This window comes from Diceros bicornis, chromosome 5, assembly GCF_020826845.1.
Source record: "Diceros bicornis minor isolate mBicDic1 chromosome 5, mDicBic1.mat.cur, whole genome shotgun sequence".
Taxonomy (NCBI): domain Eukaryota; kingdom Metazoa; phylum Chordata; class Mammalia; order Perissodactyla; family Rhinocerotidae; genus Diceros; species Diceros bicornis.
Window position 1 is genome coordinate 80,844,163 of NC_080744.1, and position 13,186 is coordinate 80,857,348.

Consider the following 13,186-nt stretch of genomic DNA (forward strand, 5'->3'; position numbering starts at 1 on the left):
GCTCACATTTCAGCTCTTTCTGGCTTGGAAAAGGCCATTGGAAAAAACAACCCTCCCTACCCCCCAGCAATGTGTGTTCAGAGCTTGTCAGTCCTGGCAGGCCTGGGAGCCTCTGGGAGGCAATGGGGGGACCCTGGGCAGTGGGCAGCCACTGGGCTGTGGAACGTGTGCAGTCCATCCTCTCTCGGTTCAAGCCCCTTGCACTGCAGGGTCCAGAGGACCTTGGGGTTTGAGGCTGGGTGAGCACAGGGACCCCTGGATTGGCAATGTGTCCTACACACAGTGTGGCATTGACAAATGTTAGTAGAAGTGCAGAAGAGTGCGGCCAGAGGCTGCACAAAAAAGAATAGATTCTCTCAACCCACAACCCCCTGATTGGAGGCCGTAGGCAAGTGGAAGGGCTCCATGCTATGGAACAACCTCAGGAAAGCTCCATTCTTTACACTGGCCAAAAGGAGTGTGTAAAGAATGGAGATGAGGAAAAGGTGCTAAATTAGCCAGAACTTGTAAGGTTCAAATAAGAGAAACACAAGGCAAACTGTCTTAAGCAAAAAAGGAAACACATCGAAGAATGTAATTAAAAAGTTCAAACTGTAGCTTCAGGCATAGCTGGATCCAGGTACTCTAATGCTGCCATCAAGGAGCTGTCACTCTCTTGCTCAGCTTTCTTTGGCTTGGCTTCACTCTCAGGCAGACGCATCCAAGGAACAGCCTTCCAGCAGCTCCGGGGCTACATCATGGGCTGCAAACAAGTCTTGAGGCTGCTGCCTATTGGCCTGAATTGGTCCATGTGTTCATCCAACCAGTCATGACAACCAAGGGGTACACTGGGATGATCGCTTTGTCCTCGGTCACAAGCTTCCTCTGGAGTGGAGGAGGCTGTGCTGGGCCACCAAACCACTTGATGGAGTATAGTGGGGGGGGGGGGGAGCGGTGGGGGTTGGCATCCCAGGAAAAGCAGGGAGCTATTATCAGGAAAGGGAGTAAGAAGAGGGCTAAGTCCACTTTGACCAGGGCACTTCACCCCGCCCGTGCCTCCATTTCCTCCTCAGCAAGACCAAAGGGGCTCCACGTCTAAGCACCCCCAGCTGGAGGTCCTGGCATCAGCGGAGCACTTCCCTGGGCCAGATGTGAGTCATGGGGAGTTGGGGTGATAGAAGGACTTGAGCCAAGTGCTCCAGACCCTCCACCCTTCACTTCAAGTTCAGTGACCAAGACAGAAAACACCTCGAAATAAAGACCAAGGCCCTGTCGCGGGCTGCAGGGGGCCTTGCCTCTCTCCACACCTCCATCTTGCTGCCTCGGCCTCACTTGCCGGCTGTTGGCTCCTCCTTCTTGCCCAGGGGCCTTTAACCGGGCTGGTCCCTCTGCCTGGAGGCTATTCCATCTCCGGGCACCTCATCCAGTCCTGCTCATCCTTTAGACCTCAGCCCAAAAGCACTTCCTCCAGCAGCCATCTGTACTGCTCCAGGCCGGCCGCAGGCCTGCCACGCACTCGCAGAGGGCCCTGCGCTGCTCGCGGCCTGGGACGCAGCCTCGTCACTGCAAAGGTAAGTGAGATGACTCGTTCCTATTCTGTCCCTTGCTGGAGCAGAGCCGGTCCTCTTGTCCTCCAGGAAGCGGAGGGAAGGGTCTGCCCACTGAAGCAGTGGAGAATGAGGAGATGCGGGGCAGGCCATTCTCCTTTCCGGTCACTCCTCTTTGCCCCGCTGCTCTTCCTCCCTTCGAGCCTGACCGCAAGGCTGAGGCTGACTGTCCGTGGGAAGGAGGACCCGGAAGCATCTACTGAGGCCTAGGAGGGCAAGCCCCGGCTGGGCAGTGCAAATTCCACTCTTGGAGGCACGTGCAGAGCAATAGCTTTAAGAAAGCAAAGGCGCGGCACTGCCCGAGGATGTCCCAGAGTATAGGGTTTACCCCGGAAAAGGAAGGAGGAGCGTGGGATGGCATCACAGGAGGTTCCCGCTGGCTGAGAGGCCTCAGGAACATCCCTGCCCTGTGGGATGACTCACCTATTCTCCAGAGCTCAGGAAGAGACATCCCCAGGGGTTGAGGGGTGCCAGGTCAGGGGCACTGTGCCCTGCCTTCCATCTGGGACTCTGGGGGTGACAGCCTTCCTCAGTGGCCTGGCTGATGTGAGGAGACCCCTCTGGTGGCCATATACAGAGACATAGTGGTGGAGGAGGTTGGGACACACATGAGGTGGCAGCACCTGCCCTCTTGAGAGCCAGAGCAGACCTGGGGGCATCCGCAGCCTTCCTGGGGCTCTCAGGAGGGGTGTGGAGGTAGCTAAGAGCTCGGCAGCAAGGACATAGGCCTGGCCCTTCTGAGGGGTCAATGACAGCCCAGGCCCAGAGAGGTAGAGGAAGGTGTCACATTTCAAAGAGGATGTGTGGAGGGAGGCTGGCAGGCCGCCCAGATGACCCCTGTCTCATGTCGGGATGATCCAGAAGCGCCCACCAGCATTAAACCTCTCCAGGGAGAAGGAGAGACTCCAGAAATCCTAGGACAGGTCACCAGTCACAAGTCAGGGAATCCCAAGCACTGGGGCCTTCATTCTGTCCCACTGGTCCACGAGTCAGTCCTCTGCCAAAACCATTACTGTTGCTCTGTAGTGAGCCTTAACATCGGGCAGGTGATGCCTCCCACCCCAGTCTCCTTTGTCAAGATGGTTTTCTAGAGTCCTTCCCTTTCCATGTGAATTTTAGAATTGGCTTTTCTGTGTCTGCAAAAACCTCGCTGAGATTTTGATAGGAATTGCATTAACACTGTTATAAATTTGGGTGAAATTGGCATCTTGACTATGCTGAGTCTTTCAATCCATGAGCACAGGATGTTTCTCCATTTATTTAGATCTTCTTTAATTTCTTTGATCAGCACTTTGTAATTTTCATCGTACAGATCTTTCTTTTATTATTTTTTATATCCAAAAAAGACGCACACAGAGCTTTCTAGAGTGACTGTGGCTTTCTTCTTTGTCCTTTTTCTTGCTCTCTTGCTGAAGTCAGCATCCCATCCCACCAAGGACATCTCATTGAGCCCCCAGTCAACATGATCCTGGCCAAGCTGTCACCACGTACAGACTTAAATACCTCTAGGAGCAAGAAACACATTCTGCCGAGGCAGCTGGTCCTCTGATTGTGCCCACTGGAAAGGTCTTACACACACACCAGATGTCTGCGCTCGGTGGCCCTGGTTCTACCCCCATATAGAGCTACTCACCACAGTTCTAATCCCTGATCATTTCTCTGCTTTGCAAACCTGCCCTCTCTTCCGTAAGCCTCAAATCAGAGGACTCTCCTGGATGCCTAGTGCCCTGCCCTGTGCCCTCAACTGCCACATCAGACCCTGGCACTGTCTGTCTGTCTGCCTCTGTCTCTCTCTCTCACTCACACACACACACACACACACACACACACACACATCCCTCTTCCTCTCTTCTTCCTTCATCTGATCACCCCTTGGTCTTTTTCTCTTCATCTCCGAGCCTGTCTCTCATCTGTAGCTACCTGCTCATGGGTGACCACTGAGGTTTGACCCACATCTGGCCAAGGACAAAGCCCCAAGCGTCCCAAGCAAACCCTGAGATGAATGGAAACAGACTCCAACTGCTCTTCTCTTCCAAGCTATCATGACAAAGGTAGGGGTGAGCAGGGTAAGTTCCACACATAGCAATCTCAACCTGGGTCCTAGCTTATCTTGGCAGGCTGTGGTAATGAGACCAGGCTCTGTGGGACAGCAGGGTCACTGAGGCTACCCTGACCAGCAGATTTGGCCAAATTTTGGACCCTGTAGATGACAACACCACCTATGTCAAGAAGACGCCGCCTATGGAAGAAGCAGCAAAGTCTGTGGAGGCTTTGTGGCCTCGCTGCCCCATCCGAGAGGCCCTGGGCAACACACTTGCCCTTCTGAGTCTCTGCTTCCTCCTCACTAAACAGGGTGCTAATCCCTACCTCCCAGAGAGCGGGTGAGTGCTGTGGAGATGGGATCTAGCGCTGAGCACCACGCCTGGGACATGGTCATGGTGGCTGTGACCACGATCGTCATTAGCGTTTTGGAGAGAGGCCACCCAGCTCTGTGGCTGCCTGCCTCTCTGAACTTTCTCATTTATGTGGCTCCCTGAAGAATGGCCTGTGGTCTCTTCCTAAAACAAGAACAGCACCAGGTCTATTTGCCTTGCGTCTCACCAAAGTGCTGACTCTGTCAATCCAATACAGCCAGACCTCTGGGCTGAGAGAAGAGTGATGGAGAATAGCCCAGGGTGGGCAGGGGCACCTGTCTTCTTGTGCTGCTGCCCTGGGACCTCCAATGCCCATCTGCACCTCTGGTCCTTTGGAGACCCAAGGCCAGGCTTGAGTGCTCCACAAAGGGAGGCCTCACCTTCGGCCCAGAGAGAGGATTCAGATGATAACCAGCAAGATTCTAGAGCTGCCCTGTCTGACATAGGAGCCGCCAGCCACAGGAGGCTCCTGAGCCCTTGAAATGTGGCTAGTCCTGACTAAGATGTGCTGAAAGTGTAAAATCCACACTGGATTTCAAAGACCTAGTACAAAAAAAGAGAGTATAAATATCTCATTAATCATTTTTTTTATATTGATGATATGTTGAATGATAATACTTTAGACATTGGATTAAATTCTATTATTAAAATTAATTTTACTTGTTTCTTTTTACTTTTTAAAATTTGGCTACTAGAAGATTTGAAATGAGATATGTGGTTTGTATTTGTGGCTCATAGTGCATTTGTACTGGATAGCATCTCTCTAGTCAGTCTGCCCAATATGATATGGCTTGCTTTAGGGGCCAGGGCCCTCCTATTTCCTTGGTCCTCACCATCTTAGCCCCCTCCACCCTAGTATACATACAATAAACCCAGAATCATGAGAAGGCTTCTGGGTCCACGCATCTTTGGATTCCCACCACCCAGAACCATCTTCTACCCAGTACCTCAAGCATTAATAGCACTTTTGTGTAACTCAGAAAAAGATGTCCCTTATTCAAGATACTTTACTGATGTCCTCCAGAAAACTAGCACAAGAAACATGCAAATCCATGGCATCCACCATAAGAATGGTGCCCCTTGCATAGAGCACCCTTGTGCAGTGTGCAACCTTTTTGGCCATATGTAGCAGCCCTGCCAGTATCTGTCTGCTTGACATGTATTAGTTGGAGGAATTAATGAGGAAGAGAGAGAGTAGCCCCCCACCCACACCTTGATTTTTCCAGGCTGAGGCTCCATCTCTTCTCCAACAATTAACACTGAAAAAGACTGGTCCCATCTCAGGACTCTGGCCTCAGCCTCATTGTTGTCCATGTGAAGCCACGTCAGGGTAAAGCCATGGCCCCAACATTTATCCAGAAGGTTCACAGAGCCAAGGGCAGAAGGTAACCTCCTACCAATGCTTCAAGACCCAGCCTAAAGGTCCCCTCTGTGAAGAATATCCCCCTCTGAGCTGTTGGTGTCACAGAGGTCCCCAGGGAAGGGGCACTTGGTGAGTGTAAACTTGAGTTGTTACCACCTTGGTTAGGGAACCGTTGCTTTGTTGAGGGATGGGTGCTGGTACCGACTGGTGTAGGGTTCTGGCATGCTTTTATCAAGGAGCGCTGACATGCATCTGCTTAAAATCATTTAAGTTTATCATCTCGCCTGACTCACAGGGCAGCGTACACAGAAAAGGGGAGGATGAGGTAAGCAGGGAGGGATGGGAGTATCACCTCATGACTTTTCATCTCTGTTTTCACCCCCAAATGCCCTATTTGCTCTCAAGGAGTCTTATAGATTGGTTATATAAACACACAGACATTTATTTACCTGTGTCAAGATTACACTGCGTAGGTTCTCACAAATGTTAAGTATAGATTTTACTTATAATATTTTTTATTGATGTCTAACATTTATGATTACCCCTCAGTTTGACACTTTTCCATTACGTGGACATTTATCTGCAGTTCCCCCAAAAATGTAAAAGATTTGTTTGTTTTTTCTTTTATTTTAAAAATATTTTATTTTTTCCCAAATGTGAGTTTGATTGATTCTGGAGAGAAATAGGAAGTGAGTTAGGGGCCAAGCCAAAAGGATGAAAACAATTCGCAGCCCAGTTTTCCAGAACTCCTTGTGGTTCCTTAACTAAATGGATGTTTTGTGGACAGTTAGGTTACTTTGTACAATACACAATTTTTTTCATTTCTTTTTAGCCACTTAATGTGGTATCATAAAAGGAAGATCAACTTCTTAATGAAAAAAAGCTGAGATGGGAGAGGGAGGCGAGCACATCAGGAGAACTTCCAGGCTTACATAAGTAACATTCCTGCTGCATAAACATCTTGGCAAATCCGCAGACTAAATCCCCATCCCACACTGCTGGCCCAAACCAAACGCTGTATAATATTAAAAGAAAAAATCCTGTTGATGGTAACATTTTTCTGTCCAGAAACAAGTCATTAGTTTGGACAAAGGAATCCAAATGCATCTGCTTAGTTCCCCAAAGTTCTAGTGGAAAATATTATCTAGAGAAAAAGTAAGTGAGGAGTAAGAGTGCAGGATTGTGATTTCTTAAAAATGAAGCAGAGAAATGGCACTTAAAGTCTCATAACATTCCTCTCAGCACAAAATTGCAAACCCCACACCAAATGAAATCATCCTAATTTGGCAAGTGCCAACCAGAAAGTCCAAAAAAAATAATTTTTAATTAATTATTAATTCTATTGGAGATTTTAACCAAAATTGAGCCTGTACGTTTTTATTTAACTCCTGTATTGACATGAAATTGAAATATGCAACTGGGGGCTTTGGGACCCCAACTCTTCTGTGATATGTACACACCAATATGTTCATACAAATTTTTCTTCCCAAAGAAAGAAAGGTCTTAGAGAACACTATCTGTCTCATAACATATCATGAATGACATTCTAATTCCAAGAAGATTTAATGCAAGTCGTGAGGAAGAACTATTTCTTCTTTCTAAGTGCTTGAAGCATAAAAACAAAGTAATATACCAATAAAACCAGTATCTATATTTCCTGAGCTACGAAGAATATTTTCACTTCTTTCTTCTATTCCTGCAGGTCATAACCCACTAGAAGTGCCCCCTTTTCTTCAAAAAGTCTGAAAAGATTAATAATCATGGAAGTAATAGAGAAAGTAGTTAGACGCCCCTCCCCCATAGCACCCCAAAAGAGCATCAAGCCCGAATGGTTTCCCAGGGGAATTCTAGCAAACCTTTAAAAGTCAGATAATCTCAGTGCTACTTAAACTACTCTACAGCATAGAAAGAGAAAGAAAACTTCCAATTTATGAAGCCAAGAATATTATCAATTTGAAAATCTGATGAAGATTTTATAAAAAATTAAAACTATAGACCAATCTCATTTATTAATATTGATATGAAAATGTTTCTTCATTTCATTTCATTCTATTTGCCAAGAAAAATTTAGGCAAATAGAATCCAACAACATATTAAAGATAATACATTATGAGCGAATAGTGTTTATTCCAGGAATGGTAGTGTGGTCCAAGATAGGAAATCCAGTAATATAATTCATCATGTTAATAGAGCTAAGGATAAAAATCATATGATAGTCTCCAAAGATGCAGAAAAGACATTTGAAAAATGCAGCACACATCCATGCTAAAAATACCTTCCTATTGAAATCAGGACCAAGACAAAGATGCCCATGATCACCGTACTATATAAAGTTGTGTTATAAAGAAGTATTAGGCAAAGCAATGAAACAAGGAAATAATTAGAAGCAGAAGAATGTGAAAAGAAACAATAACAAAAAAAAGATATCTTTTTGTAGATGATAGGATAACCCAAAAGAATCAATGGAAAACTAACGCAAACAATAACAGAATTTGGTAAAGTAGCAAGTTGTAAAATCAATAAGCAAGATTAATGGCCTACATGTCTATAAACAAAAGCCATGTGGAAGAACAATGAAAGAGAAGATCTCATTCATGATAGGGAGAAAAAGAAGACTGTGGGTATAAACTTAATGAGAAACGTCCAAATCTAAATTATTCAAGGAAAATATGAAACTTTTGTGAAAGAAACAAAAGTATACTGGAAGAATGGAGAGATATACCATGTTCATAGATAGGAAGACTGAACATCAAAAAGTTACCAATTCACCCTAAAATAATTTATGAATTTAACATGATCCCAATTTTTTTTTTTTTATGGAGCTAAACAAGTTGATTCAAAAGTTCAGCTGAAGAGCAAATAAGAATAAATAACCAGGAAAACTTTGAAAAGTTTGAAAAAGCAATGTGGAGAAACTAGCCTTACCAAGTAGTAAAACATATTACAAAGTTTTTACATTTAAAAAAAAAAAGGAGGCCGACCCGGTGGCGTAGCGGTTAAGTGTGCGCGCTCTCCTGCGGCGGCCCGGGGTTCAGATCCTGGGTGCACACCAACACACTGCTTGTCAAGCCATGCTGTGGCAGCATCCCATATAAAGTAGAGGAAGATGGGCACAGATGTTAGCCCAGGGCCAGTCTTCCTCAGCAAAAAGAGGAAGATTGGCAACAGATGTTAGCTCAGGGCTGATCTTCCTTGCAAAAAAAAAACCAAGAAAACAAAACAAAACAAAACAAAAAAAACAGTGTAGAATTAGTACATAGATAGACTGATAGAACAGATTCAAAAATCCAAAAATAGGCTCAATTGCTTCTAGAAATTTAGTATATACTAAAGGAGGCATCTCAAAAGATAGACTTTTAAAATAAGTGGTGTTGTGATAACTGCATAGTCATAGGGAAAAAGAGAAAATTGGATCTGTTTTTCACCCTATATACCAAGATACATTCCAAACAGCTCAGAGATTAAATGGAATATTTAACTATTTTGAATAATAATGGAATAAATCATATAAAATATAGGAAAAAAATGGATGAATTCCTGGAAATTCAAGGAACAGGGAAAACTTTCCCAAACTATGGCTTGAAATCCAAAAGCAATAAGAGAAAGTCTAATAAAACAGACTGCATATAAATAAAAGAAAATTTTCACATGGCAAAAACAGAACAAACAAAAACACCATAAATAAGGGAAAAAAGGCAAATGACAAACTATGAGAAAGAGATTCTAAAAAGAGAGAAGAAAAAGGCCAACAAACTCATATAAAAATGCACAAGAGCTATGAACAGGTAGCTCAGAAAAGAAATGCAAATGGCCCTCGCACACGTACAATGCTCAACCTTCTTCATATTAAGAAAAATGTAAATGAAAACTATACTGAGTATCATTTCTTACCTATTAGTGGACAAGAATCCAAAAGTTTTATGACAAACATTGCTGATGGGAGTAAAAAAAGTGCTACAACCAATGGAAAGAAATTCAGAAACATTAGCAAAATCACATAAGCATTTGACACAGAAATCTCTCCCCTAGAAATCTATCCTAAAAATATATTGTCAAAATATTAAAAAATATATGCACAAGGCTATTCATAGCAAAATACAGGAAATAACCCAAATGTCCATCAATAGGAATGTATAAAATAAGTATATAAACTATAGTACTTCTATTCAATAGAGTACTATGCAGGTATTAAGAGAAATGAGGAATATTTCTATTCCTTGTATGTAGGAATGTAGGAATATCTCTACATTGCTAGAGACAAGCTCCAGAATATATTGTTATATGAAGGAAAAATATCAAAGAACAGATTTTTCCTTTCTTTCTTTCTTTTTTTTTTTTTGCTGAGGAAGACTGGCCCTGGGCTAACATCCGTGTCCATCTTCCTCCACTTTATATGGGATGCCGCCACAGCATGGCTTGCCAAGTGGTGCATCGGTGCACTCCCAGGATCCAAACCGGTGAACCCTGGGCCACCGCAGCGGAGTGCGTGCACCTAACTGCTTGCACCACTGGGCTGGCCCCCAAGAATAGATTTTTAAAACTAGAATATATATATGGTTACCTACTGGAGAAGGAGGAGACACGGTGGAAAGGACAGGGATGGAAACCAGACTCCTCTGAATGTACCTTGTTTTTGAGATTTGACTTTGAAGCCATGTAAATGTTTTACACAAACATAAAATAAAATGAAAGGAACATTTACGAAGTAATTTATAAAAATAGAACAGCAAATTGGAACAAATAAATCTGTGTGTTGAACTGGTGGCCTATTCATACAAAGGGGTATAACTGCAAATGGTTTTAAAATACAGTAATTTGATTGAAAATTTCTTTTGGGATATACCCCAAGGACGAAAAGTAACTATAAGGAAATCTTAACTGTTACTAAGCATGATGTTATAAATAATTTTGGAACTGATATTCTGAAGCTAATATGTATAGTCATGCGGCACATAACATTTTGCTCAACGACGGACCACAAATATGACAGTGGTCCCAAAAGATTAGTAGTATATAGCCCAGCTGTGTATTAGGCTATACCATCTAGGTTTGTGTAAGTACACTCTATGATGTTTGCACAACAACAAAATCACCTAATAACGCATTTCTCAGAATGTATCCTCATCATTAAGTGATGCATGACTATATTTGGATGAAGCAAATAAGTAATCATACTAATGTTGTTAAGAATCAAGATTTAATGTAAAATCTTTGTAATTCCAAATCTGAATTTGAAAATATCAGCATAAACTCATAATGTGTTTTCATTAGGGAAAAAAAAAAGTATTTCCTAGCTCTGTTCACTAGCAAAGGCCCAGAAACAATGACCAACCAAGGAGCAATGAACACCACTAATGCCTAGATTTTGGTCACTAAATTCCATTTCCCACCAAAAGGAACAAGGCTCCTTGAAGAAATAGCTGAATCCTGATCTGGTACAGGAAACGTACAAGAGGAACCTGGAACATCTTGTCAAGCCTGAGAACAAGGCAGTGATCATGAACTACTAGGGTTGGGTGAAAAGGACTCAGGAGCCACTTGAAAAGGATCCCACTGACCAAAGATAGCACAAATTGAGCATCAAGAAGAATAGTGGTTACGATGGATTGAAGTAGATCAAACATGTTTAATTCATGAATTCATAATGATAAGCAAACAAAGAAAACAAGACAAAACTCCAAATTTATTTTACCTTTGTAAGCGAACAGAATGCCAATTCATTATTCTGAAACTAATAAACAAGGGGAAAGAATCAATTTATCAATTTATCCTGTGTGTCCTATATGAACTGTACCTCAGCGTAACCAAGTCGTCGATGAAAGGAAGTTTTTCTTTGTAGAAGTATTCCAGCTAATAAATGAAGAAGGAATGATAGAAGTAGAAGATTACCAATTTGCAACTTCTGATGATCATCAATGTCTGATAAAATCATTAGGTGAAAAGCTGACGGGGAATTTTATAACGGATGGATCAGGCTAACAACATCTGAAACCAGTGATCAATTTTAATAGCATAGAAAGAGAGAACCAGACATTATGTGTCTCCTGGTAAAAGTACACACCACCACTCATGAAGTATTCTTGCCAAAAAAAGCCAATCAGTTTATAATCAAGTCATCGGACCTACCATTTTACAAGAAAGACTGCAGTTGGAAGTGCATGTTAAATGACACCATGAAGATTCAATCCGCAAAATATAAAATTGGACAAACTCTATAGGGTGAACAACTTAGATCTTCAACAGATAAATTAAGGGAGAGGAGAAGTTTATAGATTAAAAAAGGCTTGGGAGACTCATGAACCAATACAATGTGTGGACTTTATTTGGATCCTAATTCCAACAAACCAACCATAAAAATGAATTATGAAATAGTGGAGGAAATAAGAACACTGATAATATTAAGACTTTATTGTCAAAATTTTTAGGTTTGATAATAGTAGTGTGGTTATTTTTTTTTTTAAGTATTATCTTTCAGATATACATACTGAAGTATTTACAGATTAAAGGACCTGATCTCTGGGATTTGCTTCAAAAGAATCCACTTAGGGGAAAGGAGAGATGAAACAAGATTGGCAATGAGCTGATGATCACTGAGGCTCAGTGATGGGTATTCATTATATCTTGTATGTGTATTTGAGTATGTTCAAATTTTTTCTAACAAAATAAAGTTGTTCTTTATGTCTAAGCAGCCCCCAGGTATCTGTTGGGAAGTCAGTCCCCATCTGTTGATAGCACTGGTTACGGCCTACAGAGAGCACTCAGCCATCTGGTCACCTGCCCTACATCCTTTATGCCAGACTCTCATGGTCAGGACTTCCAAAAATAGAAAGAGCATCAATGGTTCACATATAAGTGGGGATGATATAGTTGGTGATGAGGACTCAAGTAGCTAAAGTCCTAGGTAGGATAGGGGGTGGAATTTAAAAGTAACCATAATAAAAATTCTTTTGAATAATGAGAGGAAAATTTTTATGTAGCTTTCAATCTGAAAGTCATTATTTTTCTACCAAAAATTATAGCACACATGCACACCTAACTTCATTACTCCATTTATAAAGTGCCGTGATGCACTCAAAGATGAATCCAAAATCACCCACAAGTTGCTATATCAGTTATCTTTTCAGACTACTACCTTAGGTTACGGCTGGCATTGAATAAATCTGTACAGTGTTTTATATATTAGAGAGTTAGAGCTATAGAAACAAGACTGATCCAACCTAAAGTATGAACTTTGAAGGAGGCCGAGGATGAAAGACTCTGGTGCATAGAGTGGACTCAATAGGTATTTGACTGCATGTTAGAAAAGCAACACTGATGTCTACCTTACTCGGTCATACTTAGAGATAGAGACTATGCAAATCAGATGCAAGCCACAAAAGTAGACACTCAATAGATAGTAACCATAAGAGAGAGACTAGCTGTGGGGCAAAGGAGACACTCATGACCAAGAACCACCAGCCAAAGAGAACTGGACAGGCTCTTGGCTAACAACCTCACTGATGTCCTATTGAGAAGGAGTGGGAACTCAATATACCATTTAAATGTTGGTTGTTGTGTGTACATATTCAATTGTTTAGTTTATTCCATAGGGTATGATCATTGTCTTTATTAAATCCTAAGCAAGAAAGCACATCAGGGATTGTTCCAGAGAAGGAATTGAACTGGAGGACCAATGGACCCTGGAAATTAATATTCTGGTGCACAGAGTGGCCAGCTTGGATAAGCAGCACTCTTATAAAATGGTGCCTGATCTACTCCTGCTCTTTTTGGTGTATATGCTGATATTAGATTAAACGTAATAAAACTGCTGATATACAACCATT